The 22,684-nt window shown below is 46.1% G+C and overlaps 1 protein-coding gene across 2 annotated transcripts in view; it reads left to right on the top strand.

Moving 5' to 3' along the window:
• The first annotated feature begins 8,895 nt into the window (after positions 1 to 8,895).
• The window catches only part of LYN (LYN proto-oncogene, Src family tyrosine kinase), a 133,112-nt gene continuing 119,323 nt past the window's right edge, over positions 8,896 to 22,684 (top strand). For both annotated transcript variants that reach the window (XM_012774080.3, XM_012774081.3), the window contains exon 1: positions 8,896 to 9,161. The gene's annotated coding sequence lies outside the window, so the exon portion shown is untranslated. The remainder of the gene's footprint in view (positions 9,162 to 22,684) is intronic.

The following is a 22,684-nucleotide window of genomic DNA, read 5'->3' on the forward strand; positions in this document are numbered from 1 at the left end:
GCTTGAGCCCAGGAGTTTGAGGCTGCAGTGAGCTATGATGATGCCACTGCACTCTACTCAAGTGACAGAGCAAGACCTATCTCAAAAAAATAAATAAATAAAAAGACACAAAGGTGTCTGTCGGCATGGCCTGAGCTGCCCCAAATACCCTCCATACTGTGTGTACTCACAGAATTGGCCAACGTTCCACACCACCCCCTCTGCCTCCTGCCATCCCCACCTTACCCCTAGAACAGGAACCCTGGGTCCCTGGGCTGCCTCACAGCCCTTATGTGAGCCTGATGTGACTCATTTTATAGATGAGCAAACAGTCGAATTCAGTATAGTTTATCCAGCAATCACAGGTATGGAAAGAACCTCTTCGTCATCCTTGGGCCATGAAAATGAGCAATTCGAGTTCAAAATGCTATAGTTCAGTCAGGACTCTCCTGTTGGGTGGTAAAGAAAATGAACATAGTCATAAATTCTCACTTTATGAATTCAACTCTTTCTGCTTGTAACTGTGAATCCTGCCTACATCAGCTCTGAAGAATCCCCAAGTAAGAACTAAACACCATGTCACGGGACAGTCGTGCTTTTAGGAGAGTGGTATTCTCAGAGTTTAACAACAATGAGTCAAGGTAAACAGGACTTCCCAGGAACAGACACCAATAAACTATTTAGATAAACAAAAAGACACACCCAGAAGCAAAGAAAACCATAAAATTGTCCTCAGATGAACTCTACTTTTTAGAGAGTGGTCGAGATTTTACTGGGTGACCTGGAGGAATGCTCGGCATTGTCTGGGCTTTTCTGGAGGTGGAAGTAAGGAATGGAAAGTGATGACGATGACATCACTAGCTCGTTGGTCTGACACACTCTGGGAAGACAAGCCAGTGAGGGTCATGTTGAAGCACAGCAACACCTCTTCACGCTAGTTAGAATCCAAATACTTCCCAGCCTACAGCAGTGGTGGCTGTGTCCAACACGTTGCAAGAACCACGTCATGTCACCAGGCTGGCTCTGCAGAGAACCGGGGGACCTGGCTGATGCTGCCCATCAGGTTCCCGAACAGAAGCAGCATTTGAGGCTATAGCCACACAAAGGCAACGTGGACTGAGACACTGGACATCTGTGATGGTCACCAAACCCAACATACACCCACGCTAAAACAGTACAACAGAGGCCAGGAAGACACAGACTGTTCCCAGAAGATAACATCTGTTATCAACATCACATGAACATCCTCATCTGGCTACATCTTCACCCAACAGCTGCCACCAAACCACTTTTGTGGGAGTGACTGTGGCACCCCCTCTTGCCCCTGGCACATTGGGAGGTGCTGAGTGAATGGAAACAAGGGCTGACTTGAAGGGTCAGTGGATAAATGGGAAGTGATGGCCATGGCTGGACCCAGAGGGCCTGTGATAGCTCATCATGAAAGGTCACTATGGAAAGGTCCCTTCCACATGGAGTGATGTGAAGCTCAGGGTCGGAGGCTGGGTTTGTTCTCAGCCTGGGAGAGGGGCACAGACATCCATGTGCATCACTTTCATGCTCACAGTTTAAACTACTTTGCTGTCATGTCTATGACAGTGGCCAAGGCAGCAGCACGGTTCCAGGAGCCTCAGACATGATGCCCTGCTAGCACCATGCAGCAGTGGAGCGTGACATGCTTGCCCACCACTGGGATGTCAGCCGAGACACAGCTACAAGACGATTTATGAACACCAGGCACTTCTGAATTCAGTTAGGGTGATGATGAAACAACGTCTGCTCAGTGGCTCTTAGAGGTCTCTATTAACACGGATGGCTGTGTTTTCTCTTTGACAGTGATGCATCTGTCAAGTCTACCCATCACTTGGGTACATGAGTTAGGACAAACACACACGTAGCCCCTTCATGGAGATCCACAGAGACATCGCTGTGCTATTTGGAGCCTTGTGAGACAGGGTTCAACTCAAAAAGTTGCCAAATATATTTGACCATAAATATTTTCCCATGTAATGCCTATTAATATTGGATTTTGAGAAACTCTTAAAACTTACACATAAATCGTATTTTATGAAAGTTGTTAAAATTTTTATGTAGCCTAAAATAATTCCAAAGGAAGACTTTCCTTTTCTCTTTATCAATTCCTTGGTATCTATAATCATTTGTGCTAAAGTCACCTGTTTTCCCTGGTAACACAAGTTTAATATTTTCAATCCTTACCACTCTACCCACACGTAAGCGTGGATATTAATACATGCTGCTCTCTTAGAGGTCCTGGGTGTGGGGCGCGGTGGGGGAATGGACATCGTTCAGACAGGCAGGCTCCAGGCTGGGGGCATGGCAGAGCGATCTTGGAGAGGAGTGAACCTCTGCCATGTGCAGTGGAGAAGAGACAGAGCGAGAATGGATAGGAGAGGGGCCCAGCAGCTGGGAGACCTCCAGCTGGGTCGGGCTCCGGGCCCTGAGCTGGAGGAAGCGTGGGAGCCGGTCCCGGGCTTCTCCCAGCAGCGGGAGGAGCAGAACCTATCCCGCTGAGCGAGCCCAGACACACTCCTGTCACCGAGGTGCATAACCAACTCAGGTTGCCTTTGCTTTCGGTAGGTGAGAAGGAGAGCTTAAGAGAAGACGGAATAAAAAATGTAATGAGAGAGCCTGGAAGCACTGCAGTCGGGCATCTGCTGGTCCACACCCCGTGGGTGTCCACACCCTGCCCACCAGGCAGGAGCCTTGCCCAGTTTTAGGTGGTGTCGATGGCCTCTGCATTCCCCCGGGAGACTAGAAAGCCACATCCCTTTCCCCTGTTAATGGACTTGTTTGTTGCCGTGAACATTCTAAGTGATTAGCAGGGCGGCATCTCGCAGAGGGAATTAAGTTATACAGCCAGCTTTCCAGATCAATGTCTACACGACGCGCTGTGAAGTTGTCCCTGGAAGAGGTGTCTTTCTGTAGCCCTTTCCTACCCAGAGCTCCCTGTGTCTCCAGCCCCTGCCTCCAGAATACACTGGTGTACTTCCCTCAGCGTCCACTTCCTCATGGTGTCCTGGGTACCATGACTCCTTGTCCCCTGCCTTCCTCCAAGCTGCTGTTCTCCCAGTGCTAACAGACCTTAAGAAAGCTCTGCTTAAACTATGTCATGATACTGCTCTACAAACTAAATGGTTTTTATGCTTTTCCCCTTGATTCTTGCCACCTGTTTTTCCAAATTCCTCCTACCTCCTTTGACTGGCACAATCCAATTCCCGAAAGTTCTTTTTATTTGAGAGTCATAGGATATACCACGTGGCAACCATCACAGTAATACTGATTCAGGCGAGAATCATCACTCACCTCAGGAAAGCCCCAGGGAAAAAAATCATCAATGAATGCTAATCCTGGTGGTTAAAAGTTTGATGAAGAACGGGAAACTTACAGTATCAAAATACCTGCCTTACAAGATATTGATTATTTATAACAGGAAAAATAATGACATTAGAGTAGAGAAACCAGGTAGAAACCCCCTTAACAAAGTGATCAAAACTAACCTCACTAGTAACGGGGGGGATGGACCTTCTGATCACGTGGCTCTGAGAAGAGCACAGCAGCAATTTATGCCAGCGGCACTCCTGCCAAAAAGTCAGAATCTGAATCTCATTATAAGGAAACACCGCTTAAGACCAAACTGAAGGAATTCTACAGAATAACTGACCTGTATTCTTTTAAACAAATATCAATATCATGAAGTGCAAATACTGCAGAACTGTTCTAAGTTATAGGAGGACTGAAGAAACAAATTTACATGCAAGGCATGATTTGGCTTTTCTTTTTTTGCTGTATATTATTATTTATAATATTAGGACAATTGCCAATATTTTAATATGCTCTGTAGATTAATTAATAGGGTGCTATCAATATTAGTTTCCTGATAAGAAAATGTCTCCATTTTTAGGCGATACACACTGAGTGGTATGGGTGATCAAGAGTAAAGGACCATCATGTCTGCAACACTGTCAAACAGCAGTTTATAAAATTCACAGACAGCTGGGGGAGAGTGTGAGCACTCGTGAGCACAAATGTGGTTAAATGTTAACAGGTGTGGAATCTGGCTGAAGGATGTATGGTGATTCTTTGTGCTATTTTTGGAACTTTCCTGTCAGTCTAAAATTATGTCAACATGAAAAACCAAAAACATGAGTTCCTAGATACCAGAAGAGTACCTTGAAAACAGGTTTGGCACTTCCAGAATTAAAACTGGGGACAGGGCAGATACTAGGGTCTTGAGGCCAGCTTGATGAGAAGGGCAGCATCCCGGCTGAAGGCAGAAGGCAGGGAAGGAGGGAGACGTGACACTGCCCCCCCACCCCCCAGAGAGGCAGAGATGAAGTCACAGTGCTTCTCCTTCTCACCTCTGGACGTTCCCCAGTAGAGCCTGAAACCCTTCATCTGACCGTACCAGGCGATTGTGAGACTGAATGCATAGTTTACTATTTTGGTCTAATTATCATGTAGCACAATTCTGTGTATATTCAATGACAGATCAACTTTGTTATAAGTTTCATAAGATTCAAGCTCTGGTTATGCTATTGGTGTTATTACTATTACTATGTGACTCCGTGTTAATAATTTAGTGATCATGTAGCTTGTTTGTTTCTTTATAATGTAAAAGAATTGAGGACTCAGCCAGCTAGGATTTAGCCCCGCTTGCTTTGGGAACACTGCGCTGCTTCTGTGGTATTTGAAATGGAGAAAGACAAGCCTTATGGAGGGCTGTGTAATCCAGGGGTACAAGCTTTGATGTCAGTCAGATGGGAAGTAAAAACCCAGCATGCCCACTTCAGTGAGGTGGGCTTGGCAAGTCATTTCCCCCTTTGACGCTGTTTTCTTATCTATAAAGTATAAGAAAACGCTTGTGAGGACTGATGAGAATTTAGCATAAAACCACCCACCCAGTTGCTGGTTGTAAGAAGAGCCTCAGAAATCAACTTCTTCCCAACAAACCTGGATATGAGGCAACACTTCTATTTGTTTCCCTTTGTAAACCACTGTTTCTTTCCTTCAGAAAGTGGTTCCTCTACTCTCTGGAACACCTGCATAGTTTTCCAAAAGCTAGTTGTTTTTATGCCAATTGTGCCTGGATTGCAAATACACAATTTAATGAAATGCAAACGTAAAAACTATGAGTGAGGAAATTGTTCCTATGTAAAACTAAGTTGAATATTTGGAAAAAACTACAGGCAAAATGGTAAAAGCAAATAATTCTGCTGAATTAGGTGTGGATGAAGCAGCAGTAAAAGATAAGATTACACAGGAAAATGGCTTTGCAGGCCCTTCCTCTGCTTCAGCAAAGCTGTAACGGAAATCAGAGATGAGGTCTCCTGGGTGTGGCTTAGGAGAGAAAAATGACAACGGAATGCTGAGCAGATCTGTGCCCAGAGGGAATGCCTCGGCTTTACATGACAGATTGGCACCAAACAAAAGTACCTGATGTTAAAATTCAAGTAAAATGTTTAAGGCACATTTATATCATTTGTAGGATTTCCCCACTTGGACAACTTTTTTGATTAATCAATTCCAAGTGCTTTACATGAGAGGGCTTCTATTGTATTCTACTTTATTAGGAACAGTGGTGAAACCCATTTGCTTGGTAAATATGCCCACATTCTCCCAGGATGTTTGGTTGAGGCTCTCTATCAGTGATTCCCAATCTTGGCAGATCATTGCAACCACCTGGCCAGTTGTAAAGCCTCTGATGCTTGGGTTTCCCTGCCCCCTAGAGACTTTGATTTTACTGGTCTAGGTAGGGCCTGGGCATAGGACTAGTTTAGCAGCTCAGGTGAATCTGATGTGCCAGCAGGGTCGAGCATCTCTGCTCTGTGTTATTTGCTACTTGGACCTTATATCTGTGGCCATATTTGCAAGAGTCAGATGGAGAATCTTAGCATCTACTTGGCTCCTCCTGGAAAAGCCCACCAGGGGTTTTGTGCAAACAACTCTAAGAGTTCCTGAATTGAGCTAAACGCTCTGAACCCCTGGAGGGTAGCTTCTAGAAAAGCAGAAAGGGCACCAGGGACAGTTCACACACTGGCAGTGGGATAGGCTGCAGACCAAAGGATTTGGTGGACTGACATGAAAGGCTGAGCAGAATCCCAGCCACAAGTGCTGTGATCAAGTATGTGATGATGATGATGATCTGTGTTAAAGGAGAATTTCCTTAAGGTCAGACATTTCATTTTCCTACCAATGGATAACAGGATGTTCTTAATTATGGTCAATTCTTATTATTTGAGGTAGTTATGTTCTACAAAGTTACTGTGAATACCAAAGTAGCTGATACTGAACCATTGCTCTGAGGGGAAAATACAGAGTTAGGTTCCTGTGAGTCTGTCTGGCCACAACATTTTGATCATCTGATTATACATAACCTTGTGTTATGTATGTTTCTGTTTAACAGCAACTTATTTAATATATTGCTGATTCCTTAACACTGAGCTCACAGTCAACAGCACTATGAGTCATGCCTGACGGAAGCTTATCTAACACACATATTTTCTCCATAAGGCACATCACAATCTTTTGTGCTTAGGAACACCAAACAGCATGTTGACACTATGTTTGAGGGTCATTATAAACGGTGAAATCACCAAGAAAAAGCACGAAAATGTGGAAATGCTAAATAGACTGCAAAACGACTCGTTTACAGCATGAGAGCTGAAACAAGAAGACAGAGCATTGCCCGTCTAGAGCTTGTTCCACCTCAGCCAGAAAGAAGTGCTTTGGGTGGTACAAAGTTTTCACTGCTCTGTGATGCATGTGCCTGCAAAAGACTGGGAAAGCACCTTGAATATTGATCTTTAGGTCACAAATAAATTTTAGCAAGTAGGTGAATTTGCAAATATAGTATCTGTGAGAATGAAGACACACTGTACATAGTTAATGAATTTCCACTGCTTCCTTCTTCTGTCCTGCTGGTCATATTCCTTTCTCTCTTCAAAGGCCTGCCTACCCTATCAAGGGAGCCTTTTTTCATTTGCAACCTGCCTCTGATCACAGTATCCTGTGCTCAATTTACAGAACACTGTTGAGATAAATCAGCCAATCAATCAATTACCTAATCAACCAATACTAATGAAGTATTTTAAAGCACTCAACAGAACTTTTGGGAGGTACAGTGGGAAATAAATAAATATAAAAAGCAATGCCTTCCAAAAAGAGTTTACTATTCACTGGTAATTGAGAAGAGAAATCTACCATGTGAAACAAAGGCAAACTCTGCCAAAGAGTACCTAGGTCTAGTTTAAATGATTGTAGCACACTGTACGTGTTGTAGATGCCCCGAAAAGGCTACCTGTGGGGGCTTTGAATGAAACTTTCCTAAGAAATATAATAGAACTTTGACATAGGACTTTAAGGAAAACAGAGATGGAGAATGGGTGGAGGAAGCATTCAGGATACATCAATACAGCCTGAGGAGTGGGAATAAGCATAGCATTGTTTTTTTGGTTTTTGTTTTTTTCTAAATAAAAATAAAGAGATGGACTTAGCCAGGCTGCTTGTGTCTGAGGAGTCAGAGGCGGCAGAGCTGGATGCGAGCTCAGGTCTGCCTGGGGATGCTTTGTTCCTTACTGCAAGAAACATCTTATCAACAACACTGGCAGGACATTCCAGGTGGATTAACCACTACCAAGCATTTCGCCTCCTGTTATTTGCCACATGACTTTAGCCAGGATCTCAATCAAGGACTCCTTGGTAATAGTAGATAATTTAGGGCAATATATTCGAGAGGTCATTGTGAAGAAAAGTCCAGGAAATGGGCCCTCAGGTAGCGAATTACTTCATAAACTTTAACTTTGTTAAATATTTGTTACCTTGGTTGTATCAGATTGTGTTACAAGGTGGCAGCTTTGACCTGTTGCACTGTAGCTGGGGCCAGACTCTTCAGAAATGAAAGAAAGTGATAAAAGAAAGCCAGTGCTTAGGGCAGTGTTTGGTGCCCCTCCAGCCTATGTAAATGTTTGTTATTGTTAGTGCAAAGACCAAGTCTCCTACAGTGCCCCATTTGTTTCTTTGTAAATTCTACAAGGCAGTGCAATGCTGGGAATCCCAGTGAACATAATCTGGTTTAGAATGAGTGGACATCCAGGGTGACTGTGACTAATCTCGTATCTTGGATTTGTAAGTGTCATTTATTGGGTTGGAGCATGAGCTTGAACCTGCAGTTAGTCATTTTCAGCAGACGCTGGTTGGGCACCTGCTTTGTGCCGAGCGCTGTGCTACAGGCAGGGATGCAGCTGTAGTAGGAACAAAGTAATAACAGTCACCATTCCTGCATGCGAGGTGGTGTGAGCCCTCTGCAGAAAGGCATTATGCGAGGTAGGCATCCTTATCGCCATATTCCTGGGAGGAAACTGAGGCTTTGAGAAACTGAGCACTTGCCAGGCCATTGACCACCACAGCCACACCTTCCGCCTCCCCCACCAATGCCCTGAAGAGTCCGTGTCCACCCTTAAGGAACCTACTCTGTATTGATTATTAAGAACTCAACGAGACCCTGAGCATCAACTCAGCACATCTCATCCGCTCCCTAGAGACCTCCAAGTGTCTGAAGGGAACAGGGCGCACCTCTTCTGCTCCCAGGGGCACCTCACTTCCTAACACCTTGGAGAAGGTGGGAAGGGAGGGGAGGGAAGGGAAGGAGATGAGAGAGGTGTCGTCGATGGTCGATGTGCCTACGACGCAGAGGCTCCCCTGGAGACCCTTCCGTCCATCCTGTAGGACGATGCCGGCCGGGGCTGACCCACTCTTCCCAGCTGCGCTCTGAGTCGCCAGGTTTCTCTGCCTTCAAAGCCCTGCGCGACGGCCATACCAAACACCCAAACCTTGGGCTGGGACCAAACGGTCACTTCCCCGCCCTCCGGGTGCAGTATGCAAATCCGAGCACCAGGAAGTAGACGGGACCTCTCGGCCGAGCCCAGAGACAGCCAGTTCCTCTCCCGCCGCGCCGGGCCGCGCCGCCGCTCGCTCCGGGCCGTGGTGCTCCGGGCCCGACGCGCTGCAGCTCCAGCCCGCGGCAGGCGGGGCGGCCGCGCCACCCGGGCCAGAGCCCGCAGCCCTCCCCACGCGGGTCCCCTGGGCTGCCCCGTCGCGCCCCTCCTCTGAACTCGGGTCACCGTGGAGCTCCGCCGCCGCGACCCCGAAACTTTCACTGCGAGCGGGTGAGTCCCCGGCGCGAGCCCGGGGGTGGGCGCGGGCGCCCGGGCGGACGGCGCGGGGCTGCGGCCGAGTCCCGGCGCGGGCTGGCTAGGGACGGGGTGGGGGCGGAGCGCGGCAGGGGTCGCGGGCCGCTTTCCGGCCACACCAGCGCCCAGCCCGGGCGGCGAGGGCAGCACAGGCGCCTTCAGCCTGTGGGTGACCCGGCCTGGGGGCGCGAGGGCGCGGGGCGGGCGGTTCCGCAGGTGTCCGCCGCCGAGCCGCGCAGGGGAGTGGTGGGAGGTGCCAGCGCGGGACGGGCGCGCGGCGGAGCCTCCCGGCTCCGGCCTGAGGGCCGGCGGCTGTCCTCGCACCGGCCACTCCCCGCGCACGGCGGGGAAGCCCCTGCCTACGCGGGGCGGACGCAGGCGGGGATCCCGGAGAGGACTCCTCGGATTGCCCAATCTGCACCCCCAGTGGGTCCTGGATCCCCAGAGGTGGGTGGTGGGGTTCGGCCCGCGGACAGCCGCCCTCCTCTGTGGCCCGGGCAGGAGCGTGACGTCCAGGGCCGCAGCGGAGGCTGGCGCTCACCCTCCCGCCGAGCCGGGCGCCTCCAGGCCTGCAGAGCAGCAGTCCGGTGCTTCGGCCGCCCAGAGGAAGCGAGAGTTATTTTAAGAATTCAGGGTTGCCTTTCCTTCGCCTTGGGGGAAGGGTGCTTACGCGTCGGTTCCCACTTTCTACGATATCTTGGCCGACTGTGGTGTCTTCATGCTGCGCGTTTGTAGTGTTCCCACTGATAGCCCGCCTGGCGTGTAGACCTGTAGTTCTGCCTTCATTTCTTTGTGTATGCGTGTGTGTGCGTGTGCGTGTGCGTGTGCGTGTGTGTGTGTGTATGTGTTAATTATCCCAAATCCACTCAACTTTGCCATCTCAGAATTCAGGCCTTGCAATTTTCTAGCTGTGTATGAAGGGGCTTATTATTGAAATTCTCCCTTTGGGTTCCCTTATCTTGGAGAGAGCACATCTGCCCCCTGGGCCGGCTAGTACGCATAAAGCCCCTGGTGCCTACTAGGCAGGTATTTCATAAGCGGTGTGGTTATTGTTATTTATTGAAACTAATTCTATCTGTATAAACAAGGCTCCTTGGGTCTTTGCAGCTTGGTGGTTTCGAACCTGAGACTGCCATGTCTGACTTAGCCATCTGGCTTTACTAGTGAATCTGTTTAATAAATACATGAGGGACTTGCTGTGCCAAAGCAGGGCCGGGCAGTCGGACTGCCCAAGAAGTAGCCAGTCAAGGTTTGACTTCTGGTTTGTTGTCTGCCCCCACCCTGTGGGGATGTTTTCTCTGAACAGCCAACACGTCGGCCGCTCCCTGGGGCTGGGGCGCTGAAAGTGTGCAGGTAGTTGTAAGCCCTTCCTAAGGAGGAGTGAGCTTTCCTGTAGAGGGTGGGATCCAGCTATTCCCTCCATTCTCATTTGGGGGTAAGGAAGTTCCGTTTTGAGGCTTCAAGAAAGTTAATTAGATCACAGGAGCCTTTGTTTGGTGACTGGGCCTCTCTGGATGTCAGTGGGGTGAGTCTCTTCCCAAGTGAAGGCTATAGGGCAGTGGATGTAAGAGAAGAGAAAATAGGAGACAGGAGACGAGTTTTGGCCTCCTCTACCATTTACCATAGCTGTGATTTGGCATAAGCCACCTGGGCCGTTTGCGCAGCCCACATTTCCTTCACAGCAGCGACCAGAGTTATGTCAGGGTCTGTCAGCGTGTTTACAGTCTGGTTCACCGCTACAGTAGAAGCTCCGTGAGAACAGCATTATAGGATTGTCTGAAACAATAGCCCCTGTGCTGTCTGTGCATCCACTGCGTAGTAGGTGCTCGGTCGAGAATACCTGGAAGGAGGGAGGAAGGCCTGCTCTGCCCTGGCCCTGTGCAAAGCTGCGGCTGTAACAGAGATGAAGAGACAGGGTGGGTCCCTAAGGCATGTTGAGCTGGCTGGCCCTTTCTGTCCTGGTTTCCACAGGGGATTTGAGGGGCTTTGTTGACTGTAAAGTTCGCCAGCACTAGTGTTCTAAATGAGAATCTCACTCAGCACTGCCTCGCTGGAAGAGGGCCTGGCGTGTTAGTGGGGAGGCGTCTCCTGCGAAGGGAGTTGGCCCCATCCAGAAGACCCTCGCCATCCTGGAGTCATTGATGTTGCAAAGGTGTGTGGAAACGTTGCGATACTGCCACCTCCAATGGCTTCCTGTTAGCAGAAAAATAGTCCAGCACAGTGTTTTGAACCAGTGACTTTCAAAGCCTCTCAGTTCCATCTGTGGCGTCTTTATTCTGAAACAAATCACCAGGCATCCGAGATTCTGGTTGGTTCACATGAATCTGTGGAGTTGTAACTTAACAAAATTAAACCATAGTATCCATATACAAGCTTATGCTAACTTTCTAAATAAGAATACGATGTGTACATGCCCCAGCACAGAACACTGTCACGGCTCACTCGTGCTGACCATCTCAAAGACACATGGATTAGTGTTAACACTGAAGGGTCAGGGCAGTCATTAGTCAGAACGCTGATCAGTGCCACATTGACAGTAGAGATGGCTGTAGACCTTTCCTGGGCCTTCCTAGCAATGGAGATGCTCACACCTTGCATTTGTTCGGGACTCTGAAGCCTTCCTGCACTCTGATTTGATTTGAACCTCTTGTGGCCCCTAAAGGATAGGCAGGGACAGATACAGAGAAAGAGGTTTGGGGACTTGTCCAAGGTCATGGGCCTGCTTAAGTGGCACTGCTGGAAGTAGTAGGTATGTTTTCTGGCTTTTCCTACGTGTCCACCTTTGGACCTATAGCTCTATTACAGATGCTGCTTTACTTACAATGTGATAATGTTCCGATAAGCCAAATCATAAGTTGAAAATAGATTTAATATGCTTAACCTATAAAACATTATAACTTAGCCCAACCTAACTTCAACATGCTCAGAACACTTACATTAGCCTAAAGTCGGGCAAAATCATCTAATACAAGGTGTATTTTATAATGAAGTGTTGAATATCTTATGTAATTTATTAAATACTTTACTGAAAGGGAAAAACAGAATGGTTATATGGGTACTTGAAGTATGGTCTCTACTAAATGTATTTTGCTTTTTGCCCCATGGTAAAATTGAAAAATCCTAAGTTAAACCATTGTAAGTTGGGGATAATTTGCACTTAAAAGCAAAGAAACTAATTTATTATTTAATAAATGTTTTAAAAACAGAATCATGAGGAATTTTTTTCTTTCTTTTTGAGACAGAGCTGGAATGCAGTGGCATCATCATAGCTCACTGCAACTTCAGACTCCTGGGCTCAAGCAATTGTATTGCCTCAACCTTGGAGTAATTGGGACTACAGGCGTGTATAACTGCACTCAGCTAATTTTTCTATTTTTAGTAGATACAGGGGTCTTGCTCTTGCCCAGGTTGGTCTCACTTCAGCCTCTCATCTCAGCTTCCCAGAGTGCTGGGATTACAGGTGTGAGCCACTGCACCCAGCTTCGAGTAATTTTTTTAATCACTTGGTAATGGTCTGAACTAATTGGCTAACTGCTCAGGATATAGGAGCAGGTGCACCAACAAGCTGGACACTTAGGTTGTCTTTTGAAAATGAATTTCTGTGCCTGTCAGCACTGCTTCCTGCTTGGGGTGGGAGTGGAGGGTCTCAGTAACTGCTAAGATAACATCTGTCCTGGCTGCTGTCCAAGCAGCTCTAGGGACTGCCTTGGGGCTGTCTGGTGCTTACTGGTTAATATGGAAGTGCTCTAATAATCCCTTTCAAAAGGACTCCCTCCAGCCTCCACTGGATGTACAGCCTCCTTGTGTGGTTGCTGTAGGAGTGAGAGCATCAGCCAAGGAGAAAATAGGAAGCATGGAGACAGGGCTGATAGAATGCACGTTAAAACACATATCCCATTTTCTGAGCATTTGCTGTCTGCAAGGTGCCGTTCTAAGCCAATATTTCTATAAAAGATATACATTGCCTCCCATCTTTTAAGGTTGATAGTGCAGAGAACATGAAAGAGGAAGTTGGTTTGCTTTTCTACTTTTTTTCAGTCAGAAATACTGAAAGCTTTCTTACAGCTGCCTAGTTTCCTGATACTTAAGTTGTGAAATTTTGAGTTCACTCTATCATCATTCCTAAAATTTATCTTGAGTAAGTTCCCATTTGGGGAAGACACCCAAGTATAGAAAATGGTATGGAAATCTGCCAATTGAGGAATTAAACATTTTGTAACAGTCCAATATCTTTGGCTTGAGTTAGCTGGAAGGGCTCTTGTAATTTAGAATAGCAAGTTTAAATAATCACTCAGGATGATGCATTAAAAAGGCTCCTCCATGTTGACAAGTGCAGGGGCCCGTAATAGCCTTTATTGTTTATTCTTGGGCTTTTTCTTCATTCTGTTCTATACTTCATCTTCCCTCATTACTGAGTAAGCTGTCAGCTACCCTCATGTGCCACAGAGCTATTTCTTGAAAGCTGTATTTACAATCAGGATATAGTTTTCATTGGTATAGAACTCTTCCAAAGTGTTTTTTGTTTGTTTGTTTGTTTTGTTTCATTTTTAGATTCTGTCCCCCAGGCTAGAGTGCAGTGCAGTCATCATAGCTCACTGCAGCCTCAAACTCCTGGGCTCAAGCGATGCTGCTGCCTCAGCCTCCAGAGTAGATGCAACTACAGGCATGCGCCACCACGCCTGGCTAATTTTTTCTATTTTTAGCAGAGACAGGGTCTCACTCTTGCTGAGGCTTTTCTTCAATTCCTGGCCTCAAGCAATCCTCCCACCTCGGCCTCCCATAGTGCTAGGATTACAGGCGTGAGCCTCCGGGCTGGGATTAAAGTGTTGTTTGTTTCACGGTGCTTTATTAACCCTCCACAAAGGTCCAACCCCCTTCTCCCTCTCCCCTCCGTCAGTTCTTCCTCTAACATCTTTACAGAACCAGGAACTGACATGAGACGAGCTGATCATTTATGGGAAGAGATGATCAGTTAGTCTCATCGTTGTACCTGTGCTCATTGTTCCCATAGTGCTAAGACACCTAAATGATGGCCTGCAAAATGACACATGGGGATAAATCTTCAGGATCCATTTGAGTGAGTGTTTCTCAGTGGTCGCGGCTCTCCTTTTGTTGAGTTGTAGGACATTGGGAAGAAGTCTTTATTCATGTAGCTCAGAGGGTTTTAGTCTGTCTCATTTCCTTTCTACAGTTCATGCTTTAGACAAAGTCAAATGTTGCCTCTGCCCGCACGCCCTCTTTCTGCGAGCACGTGAAGTCTCTCCCACTCCTCTAGTGATGCCAAGCCACACTGATTGGAAGCTCCCTGCCAACGCTCCCGTCTAGCTCCCGCCTTCCCCCCTGTACTGGTAAAACATCTGGTGGGAGCTCTGGCCCCGCTGGGCCCCGGAGGAGCTGGTCAGAGGGAGCATGAGACGGAGAGATGGGGCTGTTGTCATTCTGCCTCCAACGGAAGCCACGTCATCATCGTGGAGATGTTTGGGCCTACTGGGTGCCTCTGCTCTTCCTGGAAACGTTACCCCCGTGGGGTAGAGGGGAACAGAGAAGCTAGTCTCAGAGGGGCCCTCTGGAGAGGGAGGACCACTTCTGCTTTCCACGGGGAAGCTGTGTCACGGACAGCAGAACTAGCGAGGCTGCGGGGAGAAGGCCCTAGAGGAGGCAGGCGAGGAAGTGATACTTCCCCCTGCCCGGGTGAGGCCGGCCCAGGTCTTCTGCCCGCAGCCCCACCTTCCTTCCCGCCCAGCACTGCCTTTTCTTCAGGGTTCTTTCGGCCACCTTCTGCTCTGTCCGTGTGCACTTTGCCCCTGAAGGAGGGAGAGGCCGAGCCTGCAGTCACCGCCTTCTCTGCTGCGTCCGCCACCGCTGTGTTTGAGTTTTCAGCAGAGGAAAGGTGTACATTTTGAAATTCCCTATCATGGGCCGGGCGTGAGGGCTCACGCCTGTTATCCTAGCACTCTGGGAGGCTGAGGAGGGAGAATTGCTCAAGGTCAGGCATTCGAAACCAGCCTGAGAAAGAGCGAGACCCCGACTCTACTAAAAATAGAAAGAAATTAATTGGCCAACTAAAAACGTATAGAAAAAATTAGCCAGGCATGGTGGCATATGCCTGTAGTCCCAGTTACTTGGGAGGCTGAGGCAGGAGGATCACTTGATCCCAGGGGTTTGAAGTTGTTGTGAGCTAAGTTGACACCACGGCACTCTAGCCCGGGTAACAGAGGGAGACTCTGTTTCAAAAAAAAAAAAAATAAATTCCCTATCATGGAAACTATTAAGAAACTTTAAGTAGCTATTTTGAAATCTTTTAATGTTCTGGCAATATAATGACTTCTTAATCCTAATTACAATAGTTCAGGGCTATTTTAAAACTACTTAAGTTACAACCTCTTGTTAAATTCTTGGGGTAGAACAGTGGCTATCAAACTTCTTTGATCACAACTTATATCAAGAAATTGTTACCTTGTGCCCAAATACACATCTATCTGTATGTAAAACAAAAAGGAACAAAAAACAGAAACGAAATCTGGTGGGAGAGCCCCTCCCGCCAGCTTGCTGGGGAGTGAGGCCTGGAGCCCTGGAGGCTGGCTTGGCTGGCTTAAGCAGAGTTTAAAATCCATACAGGTAGGCCCAGTAATTGCACAGACTCCAGTCCTATAGGGAGATTTATGAAACAAATGCAAATTAAGATACATCCATATAATGGAATGCCTGTTAGATATCCTAAAAGATAGCATTCAGTTAGTTTCCTAATATGAAAAAATGTGTTTAAAAAGTTGAGCCAGTGTAATACAGCTGGTATGAGAAAAAAAAAAAAATAAAAAAAAAATAAAAAAAAATAAAAAAAAAAAAGTTGAGCCAGGTGTGGTGCATGCCCTAGTCCCAGCTACTTGGAAGGCTGAGGCAGGAGGATCCCTTGAGCCCAGGAGTTCCAGTCCAGCCTGGGCAACATAGTGAGATCCTATCTCTAAAAAAAAAAAATTAAATAATTAAAAAAAAAGTTGAACACAAATTGGTAGGGAATATACCATTTCTGAAATAAAATATTCATATATAGGACACATCATCTATAAGCCCTGCATATAAAAAATTTTTATACTGAGATCCAAGTAGTGATTATTTCTGGGTGACAGGTGAACACTGATTTTTTTTTCTTTTGTACATCTTTATTTTTAAAAGAACAAGCATCACTTGTATGGTTTCAAAGAGGCTATATAAGGAGCAATGGAACGAAGCCAGCGTGACTGCAGGGACAGGTGGGAGCAGTCAGGGAACTCTGGAGCCAGAGTGCCAGCAGGATGCTTGTATGGATGTAATCGCAAGCAGACCTGCCCTAGGAGAGCTGAAGTACCGCAAATGTTGTAAATAGGGAGAACATTTTCTTAAAGAAGCTCCCACTGTTACATTTAGTTCAGTTTAGCAAATCCTTCTTTAGTGCCTACCGGGAATCAGGCTCAGTGTTAGGAATTGGAGTACAAATCTGCTTATGTCGGTGAAATCCTGCAGAGAAAGAACCACCCACATTGCAAGAAGTGGCACTGCTGAGGAAGGACAGGACGGGGTCATGCAGGGACCATTCTGCATCAGCAGAACTATTTCTAGAAAGGCAGTGGTAAGGCTTGACCGGCAGGCTCCGAGGGTCTTTGGCCCTCCTTGGATTTTATGGCATCAATGAAGAGAAATTATTGGAGCCTCTTAGTGAGAAGCTGATTTTTTTTCTCCGTCAGAGGCAACTTCTTGCCTAGACTCTTCCATAATAAAGCATGCATGATGTAGCCAAGGAACGAAGAGACACCAAGCACTCGTTTACTGCTTTGAACAAGTGGAGGATTAACTGAGGGACACAAAGGCCCTTTCCCAGGGATTAACTTGGAGCTTGAAAGTGACATTTATTGCTGTTTTTTATGATAGCAGAAGGCTTAACCTTGCAATCATCATCTGCAAGTAGGGACTTGATACCTGCACTAAGTGACGTTAATCTTGCTGAAACATTTATCTAAAGCTTCTTCGCAGTGGCACCACTATTGAAGAAATAAGTAATTTGGAGTTGAGGTCTCAGTTTCTGTGGGTTTTCCCAATCATTTCCATGTGATTTAAAAGGTGAATATGTTAAGCAGCAGCTTGGTGTGGCATTGTTCTTACAATATATAACTTAGTTTATTCAAAGCAGCATCATAACTAGGAATGGCAATATTTGGTCAAAACCAAGCAACTACCTGCATAATCAGGTATAGTATGTTGAATATCTCCTGTGCTCAATGTCTATGAGGGACTATTCATTTTAAATGCGAGGGGAGACGGTATAATGTGGAGCGAAAATGGACTTCTACGTTAGAGAGGTCTGAGTTCTCATCTAGGCTTCACCACTTGCGACTTTGGGCAACTTATTCTCATCATTTCCTCATTTATGAAATGATAATACTCACCTCAGGTTGGTGGTGACGATCAACATAGCTAATATGTGATCTCCTAACATTATTTCTTGTATACAGTAGGTACATAATAAAAGAGAGCTGCTTTTACTGCTGTACTGTGCACTTCTGTCTTAGAGGGGAGGATCCCTGTTTCTTCCTTTCATTAAGAAACATATACTGAGTCAAACGCGTATATACTGTCTCGGCCCCAGGACAGTTCAGGGTCTAGTGAGAGAGTCAGTCAGACCGTCCTGCCTGGCACGGGCCCTGCCGTGTGCTGGAGGTGCCGGCTTTGGTGGATTGACTTCTGATCTGCCCGTGAGGTACCAGGAACTGCGGTGAGCCCAGAGACCACGGGGGTCAGCCACGTGGTCTCTGCAAAAACACCTTAAGTAGTGAGGGAGTGAGGACAGCAAAGTATGACCAGTGCTGTCCTAGATGTGTGTGCTAAGTACCCTGCAACAGAAAGGGCTCTTGGTGAGAATGCGAACATAAATGTTCCAGCCGAGTTTTGTAGAGAGAGAAGGAATGCTTCTGTTGAAGGCCTTACGGGGAAATGCAAAGGTGTAAAGGGGCCTGCATAGTCCAAAAAAGGTGATGCATCCCCTGGTCTCTGTTTGCCATGTTGGAGTGCAGTGGTGCCATTGTAGCTCACTGCAGCCTCGAACTCCTGGGCTTGAGCGATCCTCCTGCCTCAGCCTCTCCAGTTGCTGGGATTATAGGTGTGAGCTACCATGCCCTGCGGGGCTGCATCTTTAAATAATAAGGGACTTTGTGACCTGGAGTGTGACAAACAGATATGGGAATGGACATAATCCCTGGCTTGAAGCAAATTTTTGATATGGAGTTTATGATCATTAATATAATCAAAAGTGGTTGATTTTTATCTTTCTGGACCACACTGATTTTTCAAATTGTTTCAAATTTGGTAGATGCCCAATGTACATAAAAAAGAAATTTTAACAAGGTAAATTTTATAACTGCCTGCATATCTTTTACTTTATGGTTACAGTTATTTTTGAAGTTTTAAGTAAATCAAAGTAACCAACAAATGAAGGTTTGATTGTGATTCTTCTTTAAATTTCATTATAAGTGGATATTGTTTCAAGAGCCTAGTAGAAAAAACAATGGCTAAATGCTTTGGCAGATGACTCAAAAGTGTTACGTTGTTGCTGTGGTTATGATGAGTCTTAGCAAGTCCCCGGCCTTGTCCCCTTCTGGTGTCCAGTATCTGCCCCTGGGCTCGTGGCATCGCCTGTCTTCCTTGGTCTCCAACATTAGAGGCATGGAATTTTACGGAGGGAAGAGATTTGGGTGGTGTGTCTCACACAGTCCTTAATAGGGAGCCACTTTTCCCTTGGACACTGGGTCTCCAGTGTCATTGTCTGCACCAGGTCACATTGGTGGGGGTGACATTGTGAGAATACTGTGACAGGGAAATTACCATGGTTGCCCAACATGGCCCATTTCATTTGTGGACAGCTGGAGGTGTAGGAAAGCTTTTTCTCTCAAGCCACAATCTTTTATATCCATAATTTCTGCCTGTTGGTTCTAGTTCTGCCCTCTGGCACAGTTTTACACATTCGAAGCCACACACTTATATTGGCTGACTAACTGTTCGCTCTGGTTGTAGGCACAGGACATGTAGGCCACCCATCGAGGTGGCTCCTCCTCTCTTCCTACCAGAAGTCAGATTTGTTCAGCACCCGTCCCGTGTTGGCAGCCTGCGTCCCCACCGCAGTGCAGCCCTGACTGCTCAGAAGCGCCTGTCCTTGTTGGTGATTGGGTCATGAATGGATGTACTTTGGATTTGACAGCTATCAGTGACACAAAGTCATGTTTCATAGGTGGTCTGGAGATATAAGAAGAAAAGGAGTGGGGGAGGGAGGAGAGAAGGAAAGTAAGGTAAGAGTAGATGAAGGACAAGGAAATAGAAAAGCAAATGTGAGAGGCAAGAAATTGGAAGGAAAATACTGCAAGTTATTTTGACCTCTAATTTGTAATGTGCCAGTGACTGTCTGTTTCCTCTAGTCACACAGGCTTGTGTGGGCTTAATGCTCATAACTGGCCTTCTGTTACCACAATTTATATTTTAAAATGTGTATTATTGAGCAGCGTATGTTAGGCATTACAGAGGATGCTTTGGGGAAAACATAAACATGAATAAATGTGAGGTTCCTGCCCTAGTGGAGTTTATTGTGCTCTATTCTCTCTGGGTTATTCACCAACCAAAATGCTGACAAATAAATTTGCTGTGGCTGTGGGTGGGACAGTTACCTTCTTGCTCAGGAGATTCCTGGGCACTGAGATCAGTGCCCAGAAATCCATAGTGAGAAGGCAGGCAGGGCGGTGAGGTGGTTAGAGCACAGGATGTGGAGTGATTCACATTAGGGCTCAATTCTCAGGTCTCCCCCTGCTAGCTGTGGGCTGCTGGTGGGGAGTTGGTCTTGCTAGTCTCAGCGTCCTCATGTTTAAACCTCAGAGGTTGGTTTTGAGGGTTCCACCACCTAGCTAACCGTAATCATTGTTATTATAATCAAAAGAAAGTTGCTTAGGGGCCAGGTGCAGTGGCTAACTCCTGTAATCCTAGCACTCTGGGAGGCCAAAGCAGGAGGATTGCTTGAGGTCAGGAGCTCAAGACCAGCCTGAGCAAGAGTGAGACCCCATCTCTGCTAAAAATAGAAAAACTAGCCAGGCATTGTGGTGCATGCCTATAGTCTCAGCTACCTGGGAGGCTGAGGCAAGAGGGTCGCTTGAGCCCAGGAATTTGAGGTTGCTATGAGCTAGGAGGCTGATGCCACAGTACTCTACTTAGGACAACAGAGTGAGACTCTGTCTCAAAAAAAACAAAACAAAAAAAGAAAGATTCTTAGGATAGCTACTATAAGAAATCAAATCGTGCCAAGTTAGAAAGGAAATAAACCAAAACAGAAAATAATCAAAATAATAAGTGGTGCTCTGTGCATTGTTGGTGGGAGTGTAAAATAGTGCAGCTGCTATGGAAAACACTCTGGTGGTTCCTCAAAAATTTAAACACAGAATTGCCATACGATGCAGCAGTTCCACTACTGGGATTGCCGGGGATCTCAGATATATTTGCACACCATGCTCATAGCAGCATTATTCACAAAGCCAAGACCTGGAAGAACTCATATCCATCAATGGATAGGATAAAATGTGGTATATACATACAGTGGAATGTTATTCCGCCTTAGAAAGGAAGGAAATGCTGACATATGCTCAAACCTGGCTGAATCTTGAGGAGATTATGCTAAGTGAAATAAAGCAGTCACAAAAGGACAAATACTGTATGATTCCCCTTATATGAGGTGCTAGAATAGTCAAATTCATAGACAGAAAGTAGAATGGTGGCTTTCAGGGGCTGCAAGAGAGGGGAATGGGGAGTTACTGTTTAATGGGTACAGAGTTTCAGTTTTGCAAGATGAAAAGAGTTCTGGGCATGGATAGTGGTGATGATTATACAAGAATATGAACCTATTTAATGCCACCAAATTATACCTTCAAAAGGGTTAAGATGTAAATTTTATGTTGTATGTATTTTACTGTAGTTTTAAAAAAATGATTTTAAAAAGTTACTTGAGCAGAAATGTGTACAAGTAGGCAGAAGTGGTTTTGAGGGTATTTCATTAAGTTTGATAAATTGCCCTTCTTCTGGCTGAGGATTTGCATACCAAGCAGATTGGGGTTCACTTTGTGGCAGGGAGGGGATGGGGTCTTTATATCATTTACTATAAGGCCATCTGGATTGCTGGATGGCAAAATATTGAAATGACTGTGATGTGAGAGAGGACAGTATGATAATAATGGAGAAATGTACCAAGGTGGAGATTGTGGGTTCGAAAGTGAGGAGAAGCATTCTAACAGCCACGGCTGCCTGATATAAGAAAGAATATTTCTGGCCGGATGAGATGAGATGGCTCACGCCTGTAATCCTAGCTCTCTGGGAGGCGAAGGCGGGAGGATCGCTCAAGGTCAGGAGTTCAAAACCAGCCTGAGCAAGAGCGAGACTCCGTCTCTACTAAAAACGGAAAGAAATTAATTGGCCAACTAAAATATATAGAAAAAATTAGCCGGGCATGGTGGCGTATACCTGTAGTCCCAGCTACTTGGGAGGGAGGCTGAGGCAGGAGGATTGCTTGAGCCTAGGAGTTTGAGGTTGCTGTGAGGTAGGCTGATGCCATGGCACTCTAACCCGGGCGATAGAGTGAGACTCTGTCTCAAAAAAAAAAAAAAGAAAAAAAAAAGAAAGAAAGAATATTTCTGAGCGAGTTCTTCCTAATAGGCTTTGAGGGGATTTTTTTTTTTTTACGTTTTCCCAATGTGGGAGTGTTTTGTTTTGTTTTTTTAATTTAAGTATAACACACGCATAGAAAATTACAGAAAACAAAAAAGTCTAGCTCAACGCAAAGCCTCATGAACCACACCCTCATGAAAGAGCGGATTGCTGTCCACCTCACAGCAGTGTCCCTCTCCTCAAAGGCACCTCCCATCCTGCTTCTAGTTTTCGTGTAGTTTCCGATGTAGGCTTTTTGTAATGGCAGTAAAGTGGAAGGGATTGAAAAGCAGCACAAAGCCATTTGGTCTGGCATATAAACAGATTTTCAAGCTGTGTGTTTGGCTGCTACTGGCATCTCCCTGTGTGGAATTTACTGCTGTCCACTTGGAGAACAAGCCCTATTCTCGCTTTATACCCTTGCTATTTGCTTGCTAAATTCTCATGCCTGAGTTTGATCTGTGCCTTATTTAAGTATCTTTTTATTCATCCATTAATTAGTAAAATGTGTTGGCGCTATCCATATATAACTGTTTTTCTGCACAGCTAAGTAAATTTATAAGTGCAAACGTGTGGGTGTGATGATGGTAGTCTCCACTGACCAGGATGCAATCAAACATCCAGTTACATGGCACAGGGCCAGTCGTGCATAGGCATTTGAAAGTACTACCTGGTTTTGTGAATTCCTTTATGCTGTTCTTCAGTAAAATAGGACTCATTTTTCTGATGTTAAGGAGCACAGCACCTTTTTTACCGATTGTTTTTTTAGTTTCTGCATCACGTAGTTTTGATATTTA

Source organism: Microcebus murinus, chromosome 7 (assembly GCF_040939455.1).
Source record: "Microcebus murinus isolate Inina chromosome 7, M.murinus_Inina_mat1.0, whole genome shotgun sequence".
NCBI classification, from domain to species: Eukaryota; Metazoa; Chordata; class Mammalia; order Primates; family Cheirogaleidae; genus Microcebus; species Microcebus murinus.